At 29.8% G+C, this 25,992-nt stretch overlaps 1 protein-coding gene across 8 annotated transcripts in view; it reads right to left on the minus strand.

The window, feature by feature from the left end:
• The window catches only part of LOC118187745 (transient-receptor-potential-like protein), a 346,137-nt gene that overhangs the window by 315,925 nt on the left and 4,220 nt on the right, over nucleotides 1-25,992 (minus strand). For 6 of the 8 annotated variants that reach the window (XM_085807019.1, XM_085807022.1, XM_085807020.1 and 3 more), the window contains exon 2: nucleotides 2,333-2,430. The exons of the other annotated variants lie outside the window; for them this stretch is intronic. The gene's annotated coding sequence lies outside the window, so the exon portion shown is untranslated. The remainder of the gene's footprint in view (nucleotides 1-2,332; nucleotides 2,431-25,992) is intronic. 8 annotated transcript variants of the gene reach the window in all.

Raw genomic sequence — 25,992 nt, forward strand, 5'->3', positions numbered from 1 at the left:
TGTTTTGCAAATCTTAGTCCACCAATATATTTTTGGCTATTTTCTATTTTTTAATGATTTCTTGCAAATAAATTCCCCTTAGCTCTAAAACTTTTGTCTTACATATAAAGTTGTACACATATAAATGCTAAAAACTTGTTTGTGAAAAGATATATTCCGTGTATGAACTTAAATCAACGCTGCACATATTTCTATAACTATAGTCAATACGCCTTCCTTATAGAAAGTTTTTAATTAACTTCTTAAATGAGAATAAAATCTCAATACAAACAGAACTCTTCTATTCTTTCCACAAAGAGGCGATTCAAATAACATTTCTCAACCTAAATTTTCTCTCGATTTATTTATTTGTGTGGTTGTTATAATAAATTTCCGAGTTTAGCGTGTTAAGCTTGGGACCTTGTACAACTACGAAGATTAATGATGCCCTTTTTTTTAATATTTGACATTTATCGTAAAATATATCGAATGAAAATGATTGAAGCATCTAGAATTTGCTTTTTTTCAAATTAAATTATTGTGTGCAGTTCGTAAATTCTCTAGCTGTTAAAAATTGTGCTGAAATCTTTATGATACAAAGATAAAATATCAGTTATACATTTCGAGTTTATGAAAAGGAAACCTTAATGCCTATAAACCAAAATGTTAGGCTTAAGAACTGTTTATAAAACACAAGCTGCCTTACTGGCTTAAAAATAATCAAGCTGCTAGTGTTAAACAGCACAGTCGTAAAAACATGCATGAAATAAAATTTTTATCTATATGATGAAATTTGAAAATTAAATTTTTATTCTTAAATTTAAAAGAAAATTTTTAACTTGTGATGATTTAGTACTTCTAATAGTTACATAATGAAGTAGAATATGCATAAGGCAACATCCGACTCGGTATCGGCCCTAGAAAGTAAAATCGTAAATTATTTGAAATAACTTCATGTTTTTTTAAGTCATTTTAGCTCTGAAATAGCAACTCCTTAAATAAACTAACAGCATTGTATTAGGATATTTTTATCAATTAAACTTAATTCAATAAAACAATCTGAATTTGCTTAATTTCGTAGGAAAATGAATTACTCTTTTTGGCAATACATACACGTGGGCAGCTTTGTCTTTGAACACTGCGAATGTTTGTTTGTGTACTTATTTTTTGTGAAACTGCACATGGGCTGTTACTCTCTGCGCCCTCATATGATTTTAGTACTTCGCTATAAATGATATTTCTGATAAAACAAGCTAAAGCACCTAAATCCTTGACTTCTGAGCCTCTTCACTGTAAGAAAATTTAGAAGGAACATGAATGTATAAAGCGTTGTTTTCAAAAATGAATCTTAAGAAATGACGAACCTGAATGACTAAAGTCTTGAAACTTATTATGACGAAAATGGATAATGAAAATCTTGAAAATTAGTATGCCCATCAGCATCAGTCCCAATATGGATAATATCATAATAAGTAAAGGATCAGTTGTTTTAAATTTTATTACATATGTATAATATTATGATGTTAATAGTTTATTCAGAGTAGCTTATTGTTCTTTAATTCACTTCTTAAACTTAATTTTTTATGTTTATTGATGTTATCATTTTATTAATTAATTGCTTTAGTTACTTATTCAGTTAACAATGGAATTACTCCGGAAGCACTTAAATATCCCAATGATAGTTCAGAATATCTCTTTATTCGCGTTAAATAATTTCGAATAATGGTTCATTTAAAATGCGTAAGTTATCGATAATTAAATCAAATATATGCCTTATTTTCAGTAGATAATATTTATATACTTTAATAAAACAGGCAAATCGACAACCTTGCATTCAGCGCAGATTTTGCAAATTCTCAATCGATTTCGAGGACAAAACGGCTCCCCCTTCATCAGGAGCAAAATATTCTAGAAGAGGGATCCGTTTTGCCCTCGAAATCGATTGGGATTTTACAAAATCTACGCCGAATACAAGGTTGTCGATTTGCCTGTTTTATTTTCCACGTCGGCGTGTTTCTCTTACGTCTTGATTTGTATACTCTGCTGAGTATAAGTTCAACTAAGTATTAACATATTTGAAGCTTACGAAATATACAAAATTTCTTTATGACAAATACTATTTCCATTATATCATGTTTACTTCAATATTCTATGAAAGAGATTTCAGTGTTTGAGGCAGACAAAAAAATGACATTTTTATAGATACATTTTTATTAAACATTTGAGACTGATATTTAATTTCAATTACTTTTTATTGTAACGTTGATTTTTATATTCCAAATACTATGGAGATCGGAGACTACAGCAGTACAAAGCTTAGTGTTTTTTATGAAATTAAAATATCATTTCTTACCTTTCAAGGTGCATCATCAACACTTTTTCTCTATAAAATTCACTTTATATCTTCAAACTGCCACTTGTTCACTTAGTGTGGAGACTAGCTGCTCGCACCTAGAGATAAAATGAGAAAGAAGGCACTTACCTTTCTGTTGATATGCTATAAATTTTAAAATTTCAAGGACATCACTCGGATATAATTTTAACATAAGACTACACATCAGTATAAAAGAAATTTCATTCAAACACATTGTATTTTATTATAAATTTTATTTAATCTAAGCATAGTAAAAAAATCAAATAATTAGTAAATGCTTTTTTATATTCTTTCCGTACAATATGCTTTGCATCTAGTAAAAATTTTCAAAGGAATTAATATTAATAACTTTTTTTAAGTACAACAGATTTAACTGAGTTATTAGACATTTCCTAATTTAACCGATGCAAAAATAGCAAAATTTGAGCAAAGGAACATTTTTTATTCAGTAATCAAACAACTGACCCGTTTTCTTTGAAACTGGGGTAACACCATTTTACATTATATGGAGATATTTTAGGATTTGCATTTGAATAGTTTGAAAAATATTGGTATATTTTAATACGCTCGTGTTATGTTTTTTAACGTTAAATTGACTTAAATTTATTATATGAGCGTTTTTAAAGTATTAGTTAAAGAAATTAATACTTTGATGACCTCAAATAGACTTACATCACTTTCAAAAATCAACAAAACATGAAAATCATACATTTCTGAAATATTAAATATTGGTTTTTCAATTGAATCAAACCAATTTTTATGGAATGTATATTAAATATGTCAAAAAAGGCTTTATTTCAATATTTCTTCAGGTAATGCCCTTTAAGTCGCTTTAATTACAACTTTATTTCTTTCCAACTTTATTTCGTAACATTTTTAATCTTTATCATTATGAGAAAGTTTTTGAAAATAGTCATGACGTATTAGAGGAATATAAGGTAATAGATTCATCGTGCAGCATAATTTTTGAATATATCAAATATAATTTTTCAACAAAGTATTATGTCTTTTGCGGAAAGTGAACTTAACCACTTTCAAAGTAATTACAGTTGTAATTAACTACGTAACTACTAAATTAACTACGTAAATTTATACTGACAAATTGATGAAAATTTTGAAGAATTTTTTTTGGGGGGGAGATCTGTTTATAAATAAAAGCTCATTACCAGATTGCATTCATTGTTTTCATTATTAACTAACGTTTCGTCAAAAATGGACATTCAAAGAAACTTTCAAAGAAAACCGGCTCAACTGATGGCTTAAAAATCCGTCGAAAGATTTTGACCAAATTGGAAAATTAATGACACACTTATTTTCAGCATAGTAACAGTTGGATATTAAAAGCTCGTGCAATTTAACGCACAAATGATTGTGTAAAGGTAGTCTCCTCAGCGTAAAGATTCATAGAATATTTAAACAAAACTGTAAGACGTTCTGCGTTAAAAATATATTTCAGATGCAAATAAAATTGCCCGCAAAATATTTTGAAGACCAGCTTTTTTTCTGAAATGCCGTTTCTAAACTACTAGAAATTACCATTATTAAAATTTATGCTAACATATTTGAACATATTACTCAAAATGTGCATTATTCAAATTAAATGAAAATAGTTGAAACAAAGAATAGTTTTTCTAGTTCATTATCATTCACATTTGAAATTTGAGAGATCTACAACGAATTCCTTTCCTTTAAGATGGTAACACTGATAAATTTGTTCCTCATTTTATCATTCTAGATGCATGAATTCATTGCTTTAAATAAATTACTTTAAATAGTTAATTGTCATTTCAAAGACTGTCTTAAAATAATTTAACAAAATTTCAACACTTTAGCTGAGGTTACAGTTGAGAATGAAATACTAATTAACAAATAAATACGAATAAATTCACTTTTATCCGATCAAAATTATTTACTTGTGTTAAATTATTTTTAAGTTGTTCCTAAAATTTTTTAACCTTTAGAATATTACAAATACAATACGTAAGATAGACTCAAAATATAGCCCCATAGTTGCTTAATTATTATGCTTTGTTTCCATGTTATATTGCTGTGATAACTAAATTTTAAATATAATTCATGGTTTAATAATACGAAATTCAAATTCATGCAATATTTTATTTTCAGTTTCCAAACTTCTTGATATCACAGTTAAATCCTACAATCATTGGATATCAAAATCACAACTTTCTTTACACTTATAGAGCCAATAAGTATTTTTGAAGCAGGAAAGGTGAAAATGTGCAGTGCCCTCTCCGAGACTCGAACCTGCTGGACCTTGCGAATACGCTTCCAATTGCATCGTGAAGAAATGCGGCAAGGAGGGGGAAAATACCTTATATACTCACCCTTTTAAAGGGAGACTAGAGATTATAGGACCCAATCACCAAATCCTGATGATGACGAATTACTCTACCCCACCCTTTTAGTTTGGGCTCCACTTATAAAATCATTAAATTTTCTTCATGCTGGAGACGTGAAAAATAAGTAAAGCCCTCGCCGGGACTGAAACTCTGGACGTCTCGAATATTCGCCGAGTATGCTTCCAATTACACTAAGAAGGCATGCAGAAAGTAGGGAGAAAATAACTTATATATTTCAATTACTGACATAAAAACCGCTTGTTTAAGTTAAAGTGAACTTTATAAGCCTACGAAAATGATAAATTTGATTAGGTTATATTTTGGAAAATCAAAGTACGTTAACTCTCAAAATTAAAACACAAGTCTTTGTTTCAGAATTAAAGAAAGTGAGAAAGTGTAGGTCCCTTTATTAAAATTTATGTTTCATAATAACGGTAAATTTAAAATTTTTAAGTTTAAGTTAAAAAACATTAAAGGTTAAATGAAGAATTTTTTTCCCTTTCTTCTTTATCGTTGTAAATTATTTCCCATACCGAAAGAATATTATACAGTTAAGAATTCCAATAGTAATTACAATAACATAATTTTGTATTGAATATACGAGTTCATGACTTGTAAACTAATGAGTTCTAATACATAATATATCAACACTACAATACGCAAAAGCTGATTTTTTGAAAATATGTCTTTTTAAAAATTACCTCACTTTAATTAGACTGACTGGAAATTTCCTACAGAAAAGAAATTTGCAAATGAAAAAGTATTCATATTATAAATAAAGGAATGTACTAAAGTATTTATAATTTACTAATTTTGTATTCAGATTCTATAGTCAAAACTCAACGAAAATGTGTAACAATTAAGTTTTTAAAGGTAATAAAAAACTTATTACAGGTTAAAGTGTCTAAGTTTTAGAATTTAGCTTTTCTCAATTAGCTTTCAGTTTCTGAAAAACTACATAAAATTATACTCGTGATACATTTTTAGCCCTCGCTGATTTAATAGCCTAATAACAGCTGGCTTAAACAATCAAAGCAATAGAGAATGTAATTAATTTTCTTGAATTAACTTTCTTTTTTAAGCCAGTAAGGCTCATATTTAAGCTTAGAAAAAGATATTTTTACATTCAAAGCCTTTTAGATGATCGTTATCAAATCATCAAATGCTAAATTTGGAAACAAAATTAAAAAATTAATTAATTTTAGTGAACTTTATGTATATTAATAAAATAGCTTAGCTTCTTTAAAGATTTCTTTTCAAAGCGTGAGTTTGATTTAATTTTTCAGAATAAAAAATATTTCAGTTAGAAATGAAGTTTTTCTGCTAGGGGCTCTAAAGCTTTATATATAGCATTAAGAAAAGATTATGGACTGGCACAAAAATATGTTACGTCATTTTCTATAATAGGAAAATATTAATTTAATTTATAATTTAATTATGAGCATACTTTTGCTAACAAGTAACTATTTATTAAAATATATTTCTACCGCTTTTATAATTGGACATTCAGTCAGATATATTTCAGAACAGACAAACTTTCAATTCAGCAGCTTATTCTGAAAAGTCAGACTAGAAATAGCTGCCTATTTTTGCATTTGAGAATCAAATATAAATGAAATTCCTGATAGAATTTGTCCAGTACGATAAAGACATAATATGAACAATTTGCATATTTTACATTTTTGAAAGAAATTTTATGACCCAGAAAACAACAAATGTTGGCTGTAAATACTGAAAAAGACGTGCGCTCTATGGATATCTTAAAAATGGAATGGTGAAATGTGTGGGAGGGGAGAATATGTGTTTTTAATATGCACGTAATAAACAAACTGGTCAATTTTATGATAACTTAAGTAGATGCAGAAATGATATTTGTCAAAGATATTATTAAGTTTGCTGACGAATTTAGAAAAATGTTAAATGCTTTGATTTAGTAAAAGTAAATATAGTCTAATTCGACGCATTCATTTCAAATTTCGAAAATAATTTTTATGCCAGATTTGAAAAGCATTTAATGTGGTTGAATGAAATGTTATTCATGTATAGTACTATCAAAATCTGATTTCAGGTTTTATTTAGCTATAGTCTATACCTCCAAGGGGAAAATATTACTAAGAGCGGCTAGATATATTTCTGAAACTGTTTATTTTTTTTATTTTATACTGTACCATGACCTGAAGCCTTCGGTGCAATTTTTATTCCTTTTCTTTTAGAAAAATATCAGGCTGAATCGAAAATCCTTTTCCTATTGCAATGAACATTCTTTTGCATTTACGTATTCCACTAAATAGACGTCATATTTTTGCACTTTTTTTGCATGCAAACTTTGTTTTATTTCCTTTCTTTTATTCTCGCAAACTCTGCTCAATGGCGCAAAGCAGATGACTTTTGTACAGTGGATTACTACTTTAACAAGCTACAAATTTTCAAAAAATCGATTTCCTGAATTCAAAACGACTCGAAAGGGTGCATCCTTCCGTTAAATCCCGTATGTGCGCTCAGGATTAAAATTATTTGTTAAAATGAACGTCCAAGTTGAAATAAAAGGAAAAGATTTTATTGTGTATAGTATCAAAAAGAACCTGTTGTACAGGAAAAGAACTATTTTTTGAATCCTGTAGGGAAAATATTGAATTCCAAAAACCTTAAATTCTGATACTAGTAACTTTCATGAAATATTAAGTTAAATCATTCCTAGGATGTGATTTTAAAGGCTCTGTAGGTTTAAGTTCTTCAAATAAGCTAGGAATTCCTAATTAATGAATGAAAGCATTTTTCCAATCAATAGCTACTTTTAAAAGTCAATGATGGGTGGATTCAAGGCGAATTCATTCTAACCATTATAATTCCATTTTGATTATGCTGTAGACAAATGATTAAACATATACTTAATAAAGAAAAACATATCATCGTATTCCGTAATTGTGGTAATCTCTGAGATCGTATTGTAGTAAATTCTGAGATTAACTGTAGTTTCCATGCAGCCATCTAACTTGTTAAATTATGTTTGTAACTTAAAATGTTTTTATATATCCACTTACTTATCGAAGGTTTGTTATCCGTAAAATATCTCCTAAGGATTAATCTCACAGTTTCCATCAAATTCAAACTATTTGCCACTGATACGTTTAATATACTGATTTTATACTTCAATGTACTGATTTGTAAATCAAACGATGTTAATACCCGCAAATACATTAACATCACGTAAACTGTTTCATGTCCTTGAGGTAAGGCAGAAGCGAACTAAAATTGCAGTCATAATTAATTGTGTTGTAAAAGGTTTTTAGAGGGAAAAAATGCACTTTTTTGCGATTTAAGTATTGTTCATCCACGTAGTTGCAATTATCAGGCCAAGCTCTGCTACTGTGTTTTAAACTTACAATTCAATCTCAAATTTTGATATCCATTTCTTGAGATTATATAGTCGAACTATCGATGACCGTTATTTTATTCCAGAGGCTAGAATTTATAAGATAGGAAATATTTTCTAGGGGAGAGACTTTTTGTTACTAATGGAAAATGCCAAAACGTTTTTTTTTTTTTTTTAAAAAAAATACAAGACGTAAAGTTCCAAGACAATATATATGTGTGTGTATATCTTTTGATGGGGAAATTCGGAAACTAGTGGATGCTCGACGTAGTTTGTGGTTCTATAAATATATTTTGGAAATGTATAACACTGCTTAAACCGAAATCTAGCCTTTAGTGGTAGCGGCTGAGTTACAGCAAACACTTTTGCTTTGATAAGAGATTCGAACCCATCACATGCTGCATGCATCACATTATTACCACCCAAACTCTGCGCTTTTCTATTCATTTATTCACTCTTACGTGGTTTTGAGCTTTTTTATAAATAGAGTAGTATAATTTTTCAGACAGCACATCATTGCCATCCAAACTCTGCGCTTTTCGATTCATTTATACACTCTTACGTGGTTTACAGCTTTTTTATAAATAAGGCTGAATAATTTTTCGAAAAGTATAATTTTCTTTTCATATAAATCCAATTCCTTGACTTTTCTTCTCACCTTAGATCTAAAAAAATCAAAAGAAAGTTTCCTTCCTCGTTGATACGTGTGATGGTATGACAAACACTCTTAAGTCAGTTTGCTCTATCCATCTTATTTTCGTTGAGGATTAAAAAGCATGGAAATAGTGTCAAGTATGTAGACAAAGCACTTGAGAATGACAGCATATAATTCTGTATTAACGACAGCAATAATTATTTCATGTCTTATAAATAAATTACATGTTTTGAATAATCCGTGCACTGCTATAATTTCAACAGTGACAGAAACGATAGAGGATTAGAAAAAAATTTGTAATATTTAATATTCTACATTACAAATGTCTTGCTTTCAACATCAACTTTTCTTTATACTTATTATCTTTTTTCTATATATTTGGCATAAGTCTTAAATTTGAGGGCGTTGAAATACACTGTCGCTTTTTTTTACTTGTTAGCCCAGCGGCCGAGCGGTAAAGACACTGAACACTGGTAGTTCGGTCCGAGGTTCGAATCCCGCGAACGGGCTGGCTGCATGGGCGTTTTTGTGGTTTTCCCCATGTGTAACGTGTATACCAGCCAGTTTCCCTTAGAAAGTCCTCCACGAAGGCATCCCTCCCTTTAGGCAGATAGCCCTCGTGTGCTTTGCCATAATTAAATAATCCAATCCTTACTTGTTAGCACTTTTAAAAATATATTTGTACTTTCCCCACACGTGATAAACTTCTAATACTAAAACTCTATGGAAGATAAGAAAATTAAACACAATACAGACGCATATATAGGATAACGCAACTTATTTTGGTAGCAGTTTTGAATTTCCAGGGAGCTTTAACTTTATAATTTGAACTTTCAAAAGATATAAATATTTAAAATGCGCAGCTTTTTCAACCTATGAAATTTGAAGTAACATTTTATTAATCTACAGCAGGAATTCTCAACCCGTGGTACGCAAAGAAGCAAAGTATTTTTAACTATTAAATTTAAAAAATAAAAACCACAACATCCTGATTGAGTTCTTTGGATCTTGGATTATATCTTTGCTTCTGGCATCAGCTACTAAGAGCTATAACCAGTAAATTAACATTGTACCAGAGGCCAATAAGGTTTTTAAAATTAAAGATGTATGTGTTTAAATACACCGAGCTCGAAGGCGAGATCAAAACATGAGTAATCTCAGTAATTAAATTTTTGCAATTAAATAGCATATCATGGCGAAGTAGGTAGATTGAGTTTTTTCTCTAACACTCGTAAATTTATGCGATCTGAGTTTTGTTCTAGAGTGGTGGTGGTAGTAGTACTTTCTAGTGGTGGTACTAAAGGTTTTCAATTTTTGTTTAGATGGTACGCGTTAGTCAAAAGGTTGAGAACCGCTGGTCTACAGTATAACTTATTAAGCAATTAGCAGATAGCTCTCTTTGACTGCCTGGGTTATGTAGCTATTTTTCAATCTTTTGCATACACAGGAGATCTGTTCTCAATTTTTTCTAGAATTTGGAATGATCTTCTATAACAACATATTAGGTAATTTTAGTTAGGCAGTTATAACCAGTTTTAGACCGTGAAACAGTCCACAAATATCAATGCATAGGTATATGCATAGATCTAGATTTTATGATTTTTATACCTTTATATTTTTGTATATTTAACATTACACTTCGAAGAAGTGAAAACTTCAATATTTTTGAAGTTTAAAATGTCTGTTAAAGCCTTTCAATTACCGCAAGATACATTTAAGAACTTAATCGTTTTTTAGTTAAGAATTTTCAGGATCTGACAGAACTTGTTCAGATGCCACCCCAAGATTTTAAATGAAAATTTTTGTGAACATCGTTTTCATCAGAATATCTTTTTAAGTGTAATTCTTACAGTAAAAATCATCAGATAGATTACTTTACATAGATCTCTGTTTTTTCAAACCATATACGATGCATTAATGACTGAAAAACAATTTCACGTGTAACAAACATTTTTAACTTTTACACCATTCTTTCAAACTAAAGAGGAGAAAGCAATTAAGTTTGTTTTAAATTTTTGCTTGTGCAGTATCAAAACCAAAGTGAGGATCATGATCAGCTTACGGTTTTTTTTTTCCTTTTTTAGTCAGTTATATTTTAAGATTTTTTCCCAATTAGCTCTAATGTTTCTTAATCATAACACTTGCACTAGAAGTATGCAAATTAAATTAGTATAAAAGATGACGTGGACGGTTAAAATATAATAACTGCTAGCTAACTTCCCTAAAGTTGGATATAGTGTAGGTATCTCTCAAAACTATGCTTTAAATGTGTCAACTATAAGGAAGGTCAAAATTCTGTCTTAGTAGTGCACGACAGTCTCGCAAGAGAGGTTTAAGAGCACATGGCCCGTTCCGATTATCTAAATGAAGTAATTTTATTGCTACTTTCGAAACCATATATTTTGTCTCGTAATAAAGTTATGATTAAGATATTTAGTACCTTGAAATTAAACATTTTATGGTCTACATATGTAATAATATAAATATTAATTCCATAACTTAACTTACTAAAGCTTTTAATTTTTCCTTTTATTTCGTATAAAATGATATTGTGTCCCTTTCTCAACAAACTAACGCCTTTCTAAACAACTATTAAGCTACCTTTACAAAATGTGTTAAGACTGTTGAAAATATGCCATATAACAAACAAGAGAGATTTTTATTTTTAGTCTAAAGAAATAAAATTATAATTTTTTACATAGAACTTCAAAACATCATGGAAGTTTTAACAATTAACTGTTTATTAGTTTCGATTTTTCTCCACGTATATATATGTTGCACACATATAATTTCAGGTACTATTAAAGTGAAAATTTATTCATGTAAATGTGGAAAATTGGAACATTTATTTTGAATAGGTTTAGGCAAATTATACCTAAAATGAAAAAAAAAGTTTTGAATAAAATAAAAAATGTTTATATACATTTAATACTGAAATTACATTACATTGAAACTTCCCAGGACCATAATGATCTATGAACAATTCTGGATTTAGTTTTTATTCTGGATAATATAGAAAGTGTTTGGCAATTTTAGGCAATCTCGCAAATTCTAACTTGATCGATCCTTCTAAGTGCATGATCCAAATAATACCGTGATTTATTTTCTAAATATTTTAACACTTTAGTACAAGCAATGTAACCATCATTAAAACAGATTATTGTATTTAATACACCTAACGTTGAAGCAGTTTTAGCGACAAAGATATTTTTTGATAAGCGTTTCCATGGGCATTAAAACTCTCATTTGAGGTGAGTTCGACTATGAGCACATTTTACTAAATGTTTTCTGTTTTACAGAGAACGAAAGTCTGATAGCATAGCTACAAGTACAGATTCAGGTAATGAGGGTTTGTGACTATATTACCATTCTTTTCAATCATTACTTTACCAGTTTTAAGAACTTTATTGTAGCTGTACCACGTATCAGAATCTATACGACATAAACCATGCTTCAGATTGTCATCCGTTGACAGTTTGGGAAAATGGATGGGAGGATGGATCCATATGGATTTAGTCATGCCCATCTACTTATGCGCTGACACTATTAAGAATTGTTAAACCACCATAAGTGGGAATTCATAAAATTTAAGTAGTAATAAATAATAGGTATATTTATTCGTTTTCTATCAAAACGTTTATCGCTTTAAAATTCACTGTGAAGGTTTTAAACCAAGACCAGTGCACTTTTGCACATGAGCTATATATTTCAGCTATTCCAATGAAACATCAGAACTATAAATATTTGGTTCGTTGACTTTGCTGAAGCCTCTTGCATCACCATCTCCATGTAATTTCACACGTCGTACTCCAAGAGATGACTTGGAAAGTCGAAATATTTGCACGACTTCAACAGCTTCCATATCTGTACTATACCCTTCAAACTGTTTTTGTCAGTTAGAAGCTCCTTTCACACAATGGACAATATTTAGTTAAAAGATCAAAATAAATTATTTTACCATTGCAAAGGAACGTGGCACATACAACTCCATTCAAAGATGAGTGCCTATGTTGCTTTTGACCACGTATAATCAAATGCTGCAACAATCTGTATATTGTGTTACATTCACTGTACGTAATGCTTTTTGCTATTGCTTGCACCGTTGAAGCATTTGATAGATTAGACAATAAAACCCAAAGTAAATATTTGTCAGCGAGAATAAACTCAATACAACAAACTTGTTTTTAAACAAAGGAGCATGACACAGGTCACTTACAAATTTAAATTCTGCGTTTTGCATCTTTATAATTTACAAACTTATACAATTATTACATTTTTGGAATAGTCTGCGATAGAGCTATTTTGGGGCTTAAAATCAAAAATTCAAAAATTTGAGCTATTTTATGTTTTATGTGCCCTTAAATTATAATTTTCTAGATTCGAACTTTGAGAGAAGTAAATTAGTAGATTATCTATTGAAAAGACAGAAATTGAGCAACTGTTTGTACACAAGGTGTTGTAAGGTTTGTAAAGTAAATGCTTCTCTACAAATCGCCAAATTTTCACTTGAAATTCTTACAACAAGCAAATAAATAAATTGAAACATTTACTTATAACTCGTGACTACTATTAATTTAAATCTATTTACAAAAGATAAATTACTAGTTCTTAAAAAATGCTTTTTTTTTTTTTTTTTACTTTTAATTTACTTTCTTGTTTATTTACCATCGAGTAACCGAGTTAAACAGGTATGGTAAAATTCATATCTTACAGATTTATTATTAGTTTTTTCATCATTCCTGTGGAGGGATTTTTTTTAATTTCTTATGACAGTCCACGTTTGTCCGTGATCATGATTGCAGACTTAATTTTCTTTTTACGCTTGAAATTTAAGTAGATGCATAATAAAATAATTTGAATGAAAATTAGTTAAGTATAATAAAGTGTACAACTGTAAGTTTAGTTAAGAATTTTGAAATGCGTAATGATTTATACAAAACTGTACAGAATGCATTCATAATTATAACTTTACCGTAATTCAAGTATGCTTAGTTTCCAAAGTAAGATATCATTTTGAATACAAATTTATAAGCTTTATTAAACATTTTTCAAGTTTTCTTATACTTAAAATTATCCTGAAATAATCATGTTTGTTAAACCTAACATTATGGACAAGTTATGAACAAGAACATGAAAAATCTCAGTTTAAAACACAAATGGATTTCCCCCATACTTTCATATTAAATTTTTGTGATGTAATGAATTCCAAGTCTGTGCTTCTCAACCAATTTTAGGACGATCTTACGTCATGAAAATTAGGTAAAATCACACAGCAGAGAGAGCATTCACAATATACGTATAAATATGACTTGCATTCACAAGTCATATTTTATTGAATCAAAATAATAGAAGGCCTCATGCCGAGAACTTTATATTTTAAAAGTGAAAGTTTTGTAATCATATTTGCAGTTTCAATTATGGTCTTTTAAGTGTAAGCAATTGAAATAAGTAAGTCACTGAGAGAGTGATTTGTTTAACAAAGATAATAAAATATAAAAAAGAGAACAAATTACTGAGTTCTTTTAGCTACCTCATATTGTTTCCAACAAAGACAAGAATAATTACCGTTTATCTACAAAGTTAATATGGAGAAAGGGATGTGTAAAGCATTAATTTAAAGCAACACGTTATCCAAAAATAAGAGAGAATTCCACGTGAATGTTTTCAGTAAGCTACGGAGCTTTTTTTCATGTTTTGACAGCATCCTTATTTCCGTCAAAAAGAAACTTAAAAAATCCTCTTCACAGATATTTTGGAGTAAAATAATGTTTCTTAAATTACAAAAGCATTTCCTGGTCTATTTCACAAAGAAAGCTAAAGCTGTGAGGATTCTATTTGGTGTAAACTTATTTTTCTCAGTGACCGTTTTGTAGCTCTTTTATTATTTACTCTTGTTAGTTTAAGAAATTATTCAGTTAAAGATTTCGATCAAATACGCATAGCTTCAAAAAAGGTCAATACTTACTAAAATACATAGATTCTGCGCTACATATCACATCTACTTATCGTGGTATTATAATAAAGCAAAACTGAAGAGAAAATATTTCTTCCTTAAATCACTTTTTCTTTTTAACTACGACTCACAAAAAAGATATGTTTTTGTGAGAAACAAAGAGGCCGTAAATAGTAAACTTCATAAGAGTTCGCATGAGTTTCAAGACAAAAAAAGTCCAATCCTTTTTTGTAAGATTTTTTTTTTTTTTTTTTTTTTCAGAATTTTCTCAGCGATAACATTGGTATCTCAATCTTTAAAGAGGGCCGTATAAAAACTATTCTGCTATATTAAATTAAGGTTTTGAGTTAAATTATTTATCTTTTAATTATTTTCTAACTGTTAATTACTTTTCTAGCAAAATTACAGCAGCAACGAAAGAAATAAATGCCCAGGGAGGAAATAGTATTATTTTTAGCAAACACGATTGATATATTTTCACACAAAAAATAGCTTTAAATGTTTACAAAGGAATCTAATTATGTTATACAAACTGATTCCAAATTAAAAAACTCATTTCAAAACTCTTTTCCAAATTAAAATTTATGAAAAGTCTAGAATCATTTGCTTAATAAAGACCGTCTTATCTTCATAATAAAAGATGGATAGTTAAAAAAAATGAATACGCTTTCCTCCAAACTCGAAACCTAAAGAAACATTTCTCACTGCAATTTTTTTGATGACATCATGATCTCAAAATAACTTTTCGTATTCTTATTTAAAGTTGATTTATATATTCAAATATTTGGTGCTGATATGTGATAATGACTGTTTGAAAGAAATGGGAATATTTTATGCAATGTGGCAATGGGAAGGAAAATATTTTCAAAACCGAATATACAGCATTTTGCATTGTTAGTGTTTGCTTTTAATTTTGCATTTTTTCTCTTTTTATCAATGATACATGTTGCCTGCACTGATGGAAATAATCAATTTTTAAAATGAATAGCATAAAAAATAAAATTTCATTCTCTTTAAAACCATGCAATTAGAAATCTTTATATTTTTCTTTAGTTTATAACAGGGTTTACGTCGCACTTTTCTTTCTTTCTTGTTTTTCATACTCGCCGCCTATTAAAAGGAAAATTAAGCTAGTTTTCAAAACTGAATGGGATATAAATGACTTGGCTATTTAAGTCGGAAATGCATGAACGAAATAGAGAATCGAGTATTTGAAGTTATTTTCCCTGCTATTCTATTCTATGACTTGAGTCAATGAATAACATACACTGACATCCAAAAGTTAAGGAACAGCTAGTTTTTTGTGTCTAATTTGAGAATGAAACGACGTAGAAACACAATATTTACAGGATATGTTCGCTAAACATACAACTAACAAAGTTCAATACAACTCGTTTTAACTCTTTCATCTGACTGATTTGCATGATCTCTTTAGCTCCAAGTACATTTTTCTCTTTTTGCACTCAACACTCCACCCTCAAAACGCTTTATTACTAATTTTAATTACTAATCAGTCGTCATATTTATATTTATTAATTTTTGCCTGTTGCAAATTAGGAGCAGAGTAGATATCTGTGTCATATCCATCGAGAATACGAACATCCGAGAGTCAAGAGCTGAGACCCAGAATAATGCCACTTATGAAGGCAATAGATATTACTTAACATCTATTTAAGTCAGACACTGATAAACAGGCGTCGATAATCACGAGATAAAGACATAGAAATAATTAATTAATATAGATTGTTATTGATACGGTAGTCCAGCTATGTCGATAAATATAGCCAGCTGTAATACATAGATAAATAATATCACAGAGATGAATGGTTACATATATACAGAAAAATACAGGGTAGTCATGAAAACACTTCCCCGATATATGAGACCCTAGTGGCTTATCCGCACAGTCAATCGTAATGAAATTTCAGATATCATTAACTGAAGGTATGTGCTTGAGCTTGTGATAATTTTAAACAATAAAGGACTAACGGTTGCGGTTAGAGGTAAAACATTTCAAAATTTTAGCTTAATGTAGCTTAGAGCTCAAATAAAAAGCTTAAGTAAAGGATAAGTTGATGTAAAGATAAGTAAGATAAGTAGCTTAAATAAGCATGGTTAAACATGGTCTAGGCAAGCGGTTAAACTTATTTTACTCTTATACAGTAAAGACAGTGTAGTAAAATCGCCACAAAAATTATAAGAGAAATGTTTTAAAAATTAAAGATTTTTATGAATGGCTATTCTATATATATGCCATTTTTATTATTACAGGAATTTCCAATTCATCCATTTCATAAAGTAATATAAAAATAAAACGATGTCTTTTAAGACTTGTTAATGCATGATACATGAATGAATATTAAGTGAGGGCTCTTTTTTATAACAATATGAAAAATAATGAAAAAAAAACCTTTTCCCAAAAAACTTTTTCTTTCGATGTGAAAATCCATGGACTGAAACCTAAAAATAATTTTAAACTCTTAGTACTTACCGTTTGAAAAGAGCTTGTCACAACATATCACGCGTTTCCTTAGTACAGTCATGGTTTTCTGCTTCTTTTCATCTAATTCACAGATGAAAAAATTTCATATTATTTCGAAGTAATTTCTTTCACCAAACGTCAAAACTCGAAACTTCATTATTTTTGCCAAATCATAGTTTGTTCAAATCTAAAACTGAAAACGCAGAAGGTTTGTAAAATCTCATTTCTTTAATCATCAGTGTTTTTTTTATTAGAACAAAAGAATAAATTGACTTCTGGCACAAAAGATTGCATCTCTGCAGCTAGTACATTTTACACTATAATGTCTTCGTGCTTGACATTTATTAAAATATTTTAACATACGACATTCGATATGTTTTTTTACTTTTTCAAGAATTTGAATTTCTCCATATATTAATGATTATTACTCTTCTAGCGAATCAAGTAAATCCGATTTATCCGTTTATTCAAATAAATAGTTTCGCAAGTGCTTATGTTTTCTTTATTTATAAATATTATATATATTTATATATATATATATAATGTTGTATGATCTTAAAATCATTTAGTGCGAAAACAAGTTACTATTACTTGCGCAATTGCTGCAAAGTTAGTTAATAATAATTTATTTCCTAAACAATATTGATTAATTGATTATATTATCTCCTAAGTTTAATTAAAGTAGAATTATTTTAAAAAGAGTGAATCCATACATAGAAATTAAAAAGCTAACAAGTAATGTGACGTAAGACCTATTTGGTCTTAAAAAGCTCACTACAATATTTCTTCCTATTATATATATATATATTCTCCAGTTTTTCTTCATTTAAATTTTTAGTCTTAATTATGTACATATAAAATTAAATTTTTCGATTATTTCATGAATCACAGTCATCCAGATATAATTCATAAACGTGGTCTGTTAGAAATTCTTCGGCTGCTCCTTGAAAAATACAAAATAATTTTCAGCAACATTTTTATATTAATTTTATTACATTACATTAATTTTATTATGTTATTTTATTTAATTGTTTTTTATTTCAATTTTGATCTGTGTACTTCCAGTTAGACTACTAACTGCTTTCTTGATTTAATTTGTGCTTTAATTATTATCTCTTGATTTTATACATCTATATATAATTATTAATTTTCTATTTATGATTATCTCCTAGAAAAGAAAATGCATAATCATTGCAAATTGAAATTATTAAATGCTAATTATTAAGAAGACTGTGTTAGAACTATTTAGAAATAGTAGTGAACTTAAAAGAAATTTAAAATTTGTAATGGTTTGCATTAAAGTCGTACATTAAAAAAAGTAGAACAGTACGTACGTAAAAAGGGTGTAAATTACTGTTGATTTTCGGAAAGAGGGTATAACTAATCAAGGGAAATCCACCCTCTCCTAAAAATCCGCAATACTTTGAGTATGATGGCGTTCAATGTCATGTTTACACATTATTGTTACTTTATTCTTATGTTAGCATTCTTATGAATTGTCAACTGGAGAAAATCTCATTCTTAAACGTTAATAAAACAATTATTTCAGAATCTTGAAAATGTGAAAATAATGCAGTGCATTATCATAGCAAAATCATTTTGCGGTATGCCCAGTGTCAGTATCAATAAAGAGGAGGGAGAAAAGAAAGAAATGAAATCGATTAAGCAACGAATGTCATCCTGAGATATGTGCAACTATGGTTTATGCACCTTTGTTATTTTTCTTCGCTCATCGATTGTTGCATCTTCCCTTTGTCCATCGATTGTTGCATCTTCCCTTTGTCCATCGATTGTTGCCAGTAGATTAACAAGGAACGGAAGGTATAACTTGATAGTACCCCATATACGATCGATTCGTAACAGATGGGGTGAAGCAGCCGCCAGGGAAGAAAGTCAGCTTCATTATGATATTGTAAGGAAGTTCATTCAAACATTGACCAGCATTATCTCATTGTAAACTGAAATTTTGCAGTGCCTAGCAGAGTAAATTTAAAGACTACCTGAATTCATCTTTTCGCAGTGAAAATAAAATAAAAAGAACTAAAGATGGTGTTTAAAGGCTTAATAGCGTCAAGTATTGTTCTCTAGTTGCATTCTAAGATTCAACCGAAGATGCGTGTATTATCAAAATTGCTCTCTTAACTTAGCTTGCGTAAATATCTGCCACTGGCGTCTAAGCAAATAATTGTCGTGAGAAAGATTCTGTGTCATTCTGCTCGCTGAAAGATTCTTCCTCTGCGCTAATATAAATGTTCTAGAAGATACCATGAAAACTTTGGATGATCAAGCAAGTAAAGGTAAGTATTCAGGATTCATGTAGTTAGCGTTGAATAATGGTGGTGGCTTTTATGTATATGAATCCTTTCGGACATCTTCTCATCTCTATTGATAACTAATACTGCTAATTTTTCTTTGAAACGTCCTTCTTCGTAGTCTTCAGATTGTTTACCACTATAGCCTTATTCTTGAGTCCGTACACTGCGGCCAAAACATTTCACAATCTGTTGATTCTACGACAACCATCGTAATAATGCTCGCTCCTTTTGTTTCTAAAGGCGTACGTAACAAAGTCTTCGACATTTCAACTGCAGCATTCTTATTTCGCTGAATATCATATTAGCATTGATTTTATCCCATTTCAAAGCAGTTGCCAGTTTTTACAACACGTGGACGTAAGCCACACGTGGAGTACGCCACACTTTTGGGTACAGTAATTCAATATTCAAACTGCATTTATAGAGAAACGATATTCAAATAAATGCATATCTCCAACTGCTTACATTAATTGTTCGTATGTAAAGCATTTTCAATACAGTTTAGCATATAAATGTATTATTATATGCTAAACTGTAACGAATAAAAGAAATAAAAATGTAATTGGAAACTTACTTAATCTAAATTGAAGGAATTAAAATTCATTTAGATTTTTGGATCAAACTCTGCTTTGGATCAACCTCTTCAAGTGTTCTTTAAGATATTCAGAACTGCTAATGTAGTTTATGAAATTTTGAGAAACTAGTGCTGTTGTTAATCAAGGTCAGTTAACGCTTTCTTCTGTAGTTATCAATTTTAAGTATCTCACATTATATATACTTTTCCTTCTTTAGATATCACTAGTGTGATCTGAATCTCCTTCAGAAATCGCTGATGTAATCGCCTTATCTAGAATTTTTATTTCATACCACTTTTAGTATCAGAAATATAATGTATCGTAATATACTATGTATTTTTCATACTCAATTTAAAGCATTCGAATAAAAAATTTATTCAGCTATAAAAAAATTTAAACTCTGGGTAGATATCTCCCATCAACCTCTGCAAGATATATATATATAATTTCAAATAAGTAGTAAAAATCTTCAATGAAAAATTTCGCAATCAAGTTATTATAAATGAGCATTTTTGCCGTATGTTCTGTAATGTAATCCAGAGTTTCTGTAGTATTATAAGCTTATCTAAATATTCCTATCCCGTGATTTATCAAGCGAACGAAGTTACATGCAACGTCTTCTGCTTTCCAAAGTGACAAATCATTTCTTTGAATCTAAAATATAAAGCAAGAGTACGTTTTTTTAATAATTAGATTATATGTGTTTCTTAAAATCTACACTTATGGATCTTCCTTTACAAACCGCAGCATTTAATACGGCTCTGAAATTTTTTAAACCAAATTTGCATCTGTTTTATTTATGAAAATTCTATTATTTTTATTATTTCTTTTTTATTTTTAGAATTAAATATTTTTAGTCTTCTCTTTAAAAATTCCCGTTTAAATGTTCAATATATTTTCTTACATGATTCTCTTTGCTTTATCACACCGTAAGATCTATTAAAAACCTGAAATATTAATGTTAGATATTCGCCTGATTAATTCTTAAAATATCATAATATGTTTTTGGTAATCCTTTTAAATATCCCTTCGTTGAAATATATTGATTTTCTGCCCACATACATTAGCCTTGTCGCCTACCTCAATGTAATGCAGTATTAGTTAGATAATAAAAGTCCACTTTAATCTATTAAAACACTTACTCATATATTTCAGTAAAATGCATAAAATGAACCTTTATTAGATGGAGGAAATACTTCATGTAGCATTAAGGGTATTAACGCGTTGTAATTAATGGGATTTTCCTGAGGTGGAACTACTAATGACTATTTTTATCTCGTACACTAACTAGTGATCCCTACGTTGCTCCAAAAAATTTCTTGTTTGCTTCTATGTGATATTCTCGTAAGCTTCCTTGCTCCCTTCCACCGAAACTTAATTCAAATTGCTCTGAAATTAAACTGAACAAATATAGTTAGTCTGCGTTGAAAATGAGCACTTAATACCCCTCCATAACATTCCTAGCAGCTGGAATTAATCACATGGGGAGAATGGCAGATGCGGATGCATTTGGAGCAAAGGAGGGATCAAGATTGTTTCATGAAGTAAACTTAGAAAGATGACGTATAGTTCGATGATTTGAAAATTTCCGGCTCCATTCGCATCTCTTCTTTTATGAATGTAGAAACCAGACATAGTGTGATCTCAAGTTATGAAAGAGGTAAGAAAAAATCAAAACCACAAAAGTTTTGAAAGCTTTCTGTACATTTTATAAGGATTCTCTTTTTTTTTATTCTAAATCTTTGAAAGAAGAAAAGAATGAAGAAGCTTTTACAATAACAACAAAATTGGTCAAACTATGTAAAGTGTATTCTAGTTTTCTTGCATCATAAACAAGAGAGTGACATATATGTAGCCAGTGCAACTTATGTATGACATGACCATTTCATGTGTTAAAAGAGAATATTATATAGTAATAATAGATATTGGAATAATAAAAGCACAATAAAAAGTACTTCCATGGTTTAACTTAAATTTTAATTATTACTTTATGAAATATTAACGCCATTTGAAACAACCGGAAGTTTAGATATTTCATGCAGATAGGAATGCAAGGACAAATGAATTTTTCATGACGATTTATTTCATATTATGAAAACGCAAATAATATTTCCTCCTACTAATTCTCATCATTCAGTTTACTTTTACAGAGTTACATCCTATAACATATGTATATATGTTACCGTGAAACACCGAAATCTGGAGAATGTCGACTTTCACCGGTGAATGTCAACATTCACATAGTCGCTTGGTGTATGTCCGAAAAATTCTCCAGATACTCTTATTTCTGACTTACACCGGTGAATGTTGACATTCACCATGTACTAATGGTGAATGTTGAACATATAAGAATATTATATTTCCTTCTCCGTAATTCATTCGCGAAGAAACGCACTTGAGACTCAGAATAAGAACTTAAGAATATAAGAACTTAAAACACACAGTACATTCAAAATGAGAAAGGAAAATAATAGAAGTTATAAACTTACCAAATTATGTGATTCAAATCTTATTTATTGCAACAACTTAAACTATTATGACACTTTGAATTGCACAAGAGGCCCTTGCTTTTACAACTGCATTTATTTGTGGAACACTTCCTTTTGGAATGGCAGCGTGTACATATACTCCTCTCTTTTCTACCTACACCAGAGCATATCTGTGATTGTCGACATACACCGGTGAGGGTCCGAATGTACAAGAATGTAAAGAAATATTCGATCTTTCACCGACGTATTTGGTGAATGTTGACATTCTCCGGTGAATGTCGACATTCTGCAATTTCGGTCTTTCACGGTAACATATATATATAACAGTTTTCAAACTGAATTAGCTCGAATTATAGTTTAAAAATTCGCTTGGTTTTTACAAATTAAATGTAAACAGATATCACTGTAATTTTCAGACAGACTTCATAGACATAGCTTCCAAACAAATTCTTGTTTATAAATAATAAAACAATTGAAACCGCTTAAAAATCAGTGAATGCATTTTTCTCACTCTATCTGTCGCAGCTTAATCCCGCAAATTATCTGAGCAAACCCGAAAACTACCTTTGCTGAATCACATTACAATTTAACATGCACTTTGACACGCACTTTAACATGCAATTTTTGAACTTGCAACCGTAAAGTATCACTTTAACACTTCTAATTTCAAGAATTAAACCTTCCACATACTAAATAAAGGACGTTTTAAAACTTTGCAAATGTTTTAAAATGATACTGTATCGTCACTTTACCGTTAAAATATCTTGCTTCTGCGCTTCTGGAAGTTTCCAGTCAGATGTTAAAAAGATATCTGAGAACTTAAATCGAAAGCTTGTACACTAACTTCTTTTGTAATAACAAATTCCCCTCTTGTAACTTCTAATTTTCAGCTTCTAACTTCATTTCAAATTCGTAAACTTAGCTTGCAACCGTAAAGTATCGCAGAAAAAGCTGGACATAACACTTAAAGGGCAAAACGTAACTCACAATTAAAACTCACCTCTTATTGTAATTTATATTATTATATTCATCATTATAATGTTTGATATTATGCTTTCTGTTTTAATGCTTTCATTTATATCCCATCTTGCTGTCATCACAAGAAATGTATAACTAGAAAACTGAAAAAGACAAAGTATATTCAGAAGAAGGAAAATTCCATTCGGAAAATACTGTTAGAAAGATGCAATTTAAGAAGGCCTCTGGAATCTTTGAAACACATTCTCGTTTCTTTCCAAAAGGATGAAAAGAGAAAAAAATATGGCAAGAGTGGATTACAAAAATAAACTTCCGACAATAGTTTTTCCCCACATATACAAAGACTGAATTGAGAAAACTCGCAGAGCTATCCTTTAGAATATTTGACTCATATTTATATTGAGGATTCTGGAAAATACTTTTGAGAACAACCGTTTTAAGAATAAAATCAGTTGGGATTCAATCTAGAAGAAATATTTCTTAAACGAAAGATCATTATTAATTTCCTTTCATCAAATCAAAGAACGTGCAAAGAAAATATTTCGTCCTTGAATGACAGTGCTATTCTCACCTGACTTTTAAAACATATTACACAAATTGTTCAATGAACATATCAACACTTCATCCAAGAAGAAGATATTTCCATATAAAAAATCTCAAAATATTCAGGGAAAAAGAATATTCACAGTTAATACGCGTTTCTTTTCGTGTCAGCATACGCATAAATCTGATATTTGAAATAGTTTATGTACATACTGGCATGCCAAGCAATGCACATATCAATAATTTGTCTAAAACATTCCAAGAACCGAAAATCTAAGTATGTCTTATTATGTCAATATGCTCACAAAATGCTTGATATTCGAAAACAGCTTTGGGGGCGTATTGGCATGGTTATACATGCAACAACAGCCTTGTGCGAAAACAAAAAACATTGATGCATTTCCATGCAAGAATTTTGTAAGTATCCTGATTTTTGTTTCCTTCCAAAACTCATATGTACTTCTAACAATACAACCGTTTTTTCATACTTAAAATATAACTGAAAAATAGATTTTGAAATAATTCTTAGCATATAACAGCTGTGAAATTTCTCTCTGTTTCCACTCAAGTTGTGAAGATGAACAATTTCAAAAAGATATATCCAATATACGGAAAGAAATCAGGTTATGTATACATACAGAAATAAATTTTAAATTCTTAACTTCTAAGATACAAAAAAGGATACATCGTGAAATGTACTTCAAATTTATTTATGTAAGTTACACTATAGCTCCCAACTAAAGCTTTAATGCACTCTAAATAGTTTTCATCAGATAAATAATTTTCAAAATGAAAATGTATAAATGTAAAAAATAGAAAAACGCTTCTAGCTGAAGGCAGCAGAAAACATAGTATTTAGGCATGTATAAAACGAGCTCGTAAAACTTTTGCTATACATACGTGTTTTTCTATTATAGTTGTTTTGTTGTGAACTGTGTTGTCTTTGTCTCTGTTCGCTTGGGATTCTTCGAATGAACGACTCTTAACCATGGGGTGCGGTTTCTCGAAAGAAAGAAGGTAAGGACTTCAAACAGAGAGTTAGTAAGAATGAGAGTCGAGTTAGAGTCAAACAGTGCCCTGTACCACCTCAAAGTGCCTTTTTGGCAGTCACATTCACCTACAAAGACTGGAAGGGCAAAAATCGGCAAATAATTTTAAGTAAAATTACCAAATTTCCTGCGTTTCTGCTATCAAAGAAGAAACAACTACGATAGTCTTTAATTTCATTGATTGTAATTTAAAACAATCTGTTTTTTCAGCATATCTCGAGTGGCTTCTTATCTCTATTTTTATAATTCCATATATTATATGTTTTATTCAATATATGTTTAAAGATTCTAGCAGAATTTTAAGAAAACCTACTATTTTATTCCTACTCTTTCTTTCATTATATAGTTCTTATTTGAGGCTAGTCCCTACATAACTGTCTGTAGCTCAATGAACAAGTACAGATGTATAGCTAATATATGTTGCATTTTAAAATTCGTTGCCTTACTTTTAATTCTCTTTCTTAATTCACGTAACTTCACTTTATATCTTAATTCTCAGCTTAAATTTTAAAATATGTATTAAAAGATAGATCTTCTGAAATCCGTTAAAATTCGGCTTCGTTCTTGATATATAACTGAATTCGTTAAGTGAATAGCATCCATCTATGAACATATTTAATGAATCATCAAAATTTCCTGATGTTTAACAATTGTTTAAACGTAGCGAGAGAAAAGTATAGAAACTCATTGAATACGAAATGAGTTCTTAAGTCCAAAACACATTCGCTAAATCTTCCACAGTAGATATTGGGTTCCGAATTCCAGACAAGAATGTCTTTTTTCTTCATGTTTTAATTTGCTTTCCAACAAGCATACGGAATCCGTAGCTGCTACGAGGCTTTCTTCCAGCATACAGATCAGCTTATT

The sequence above is a fragment of the Stegodyphus dumicola genome, chromosome X1, assembly GCF_044657685.1.
Source record: "Stegodyphus dumicola isolate Sdum_Otavi_A_Nest chromosome X1, ASM4465768v1".
NCBI classification, from domain to species: domain Eukaryota; kingdom Metazoa; phylum Arthropoda; class Arachnida; order Araneae; family Eresidae; genus Stegodyphus; species Stegodyphus dumicola.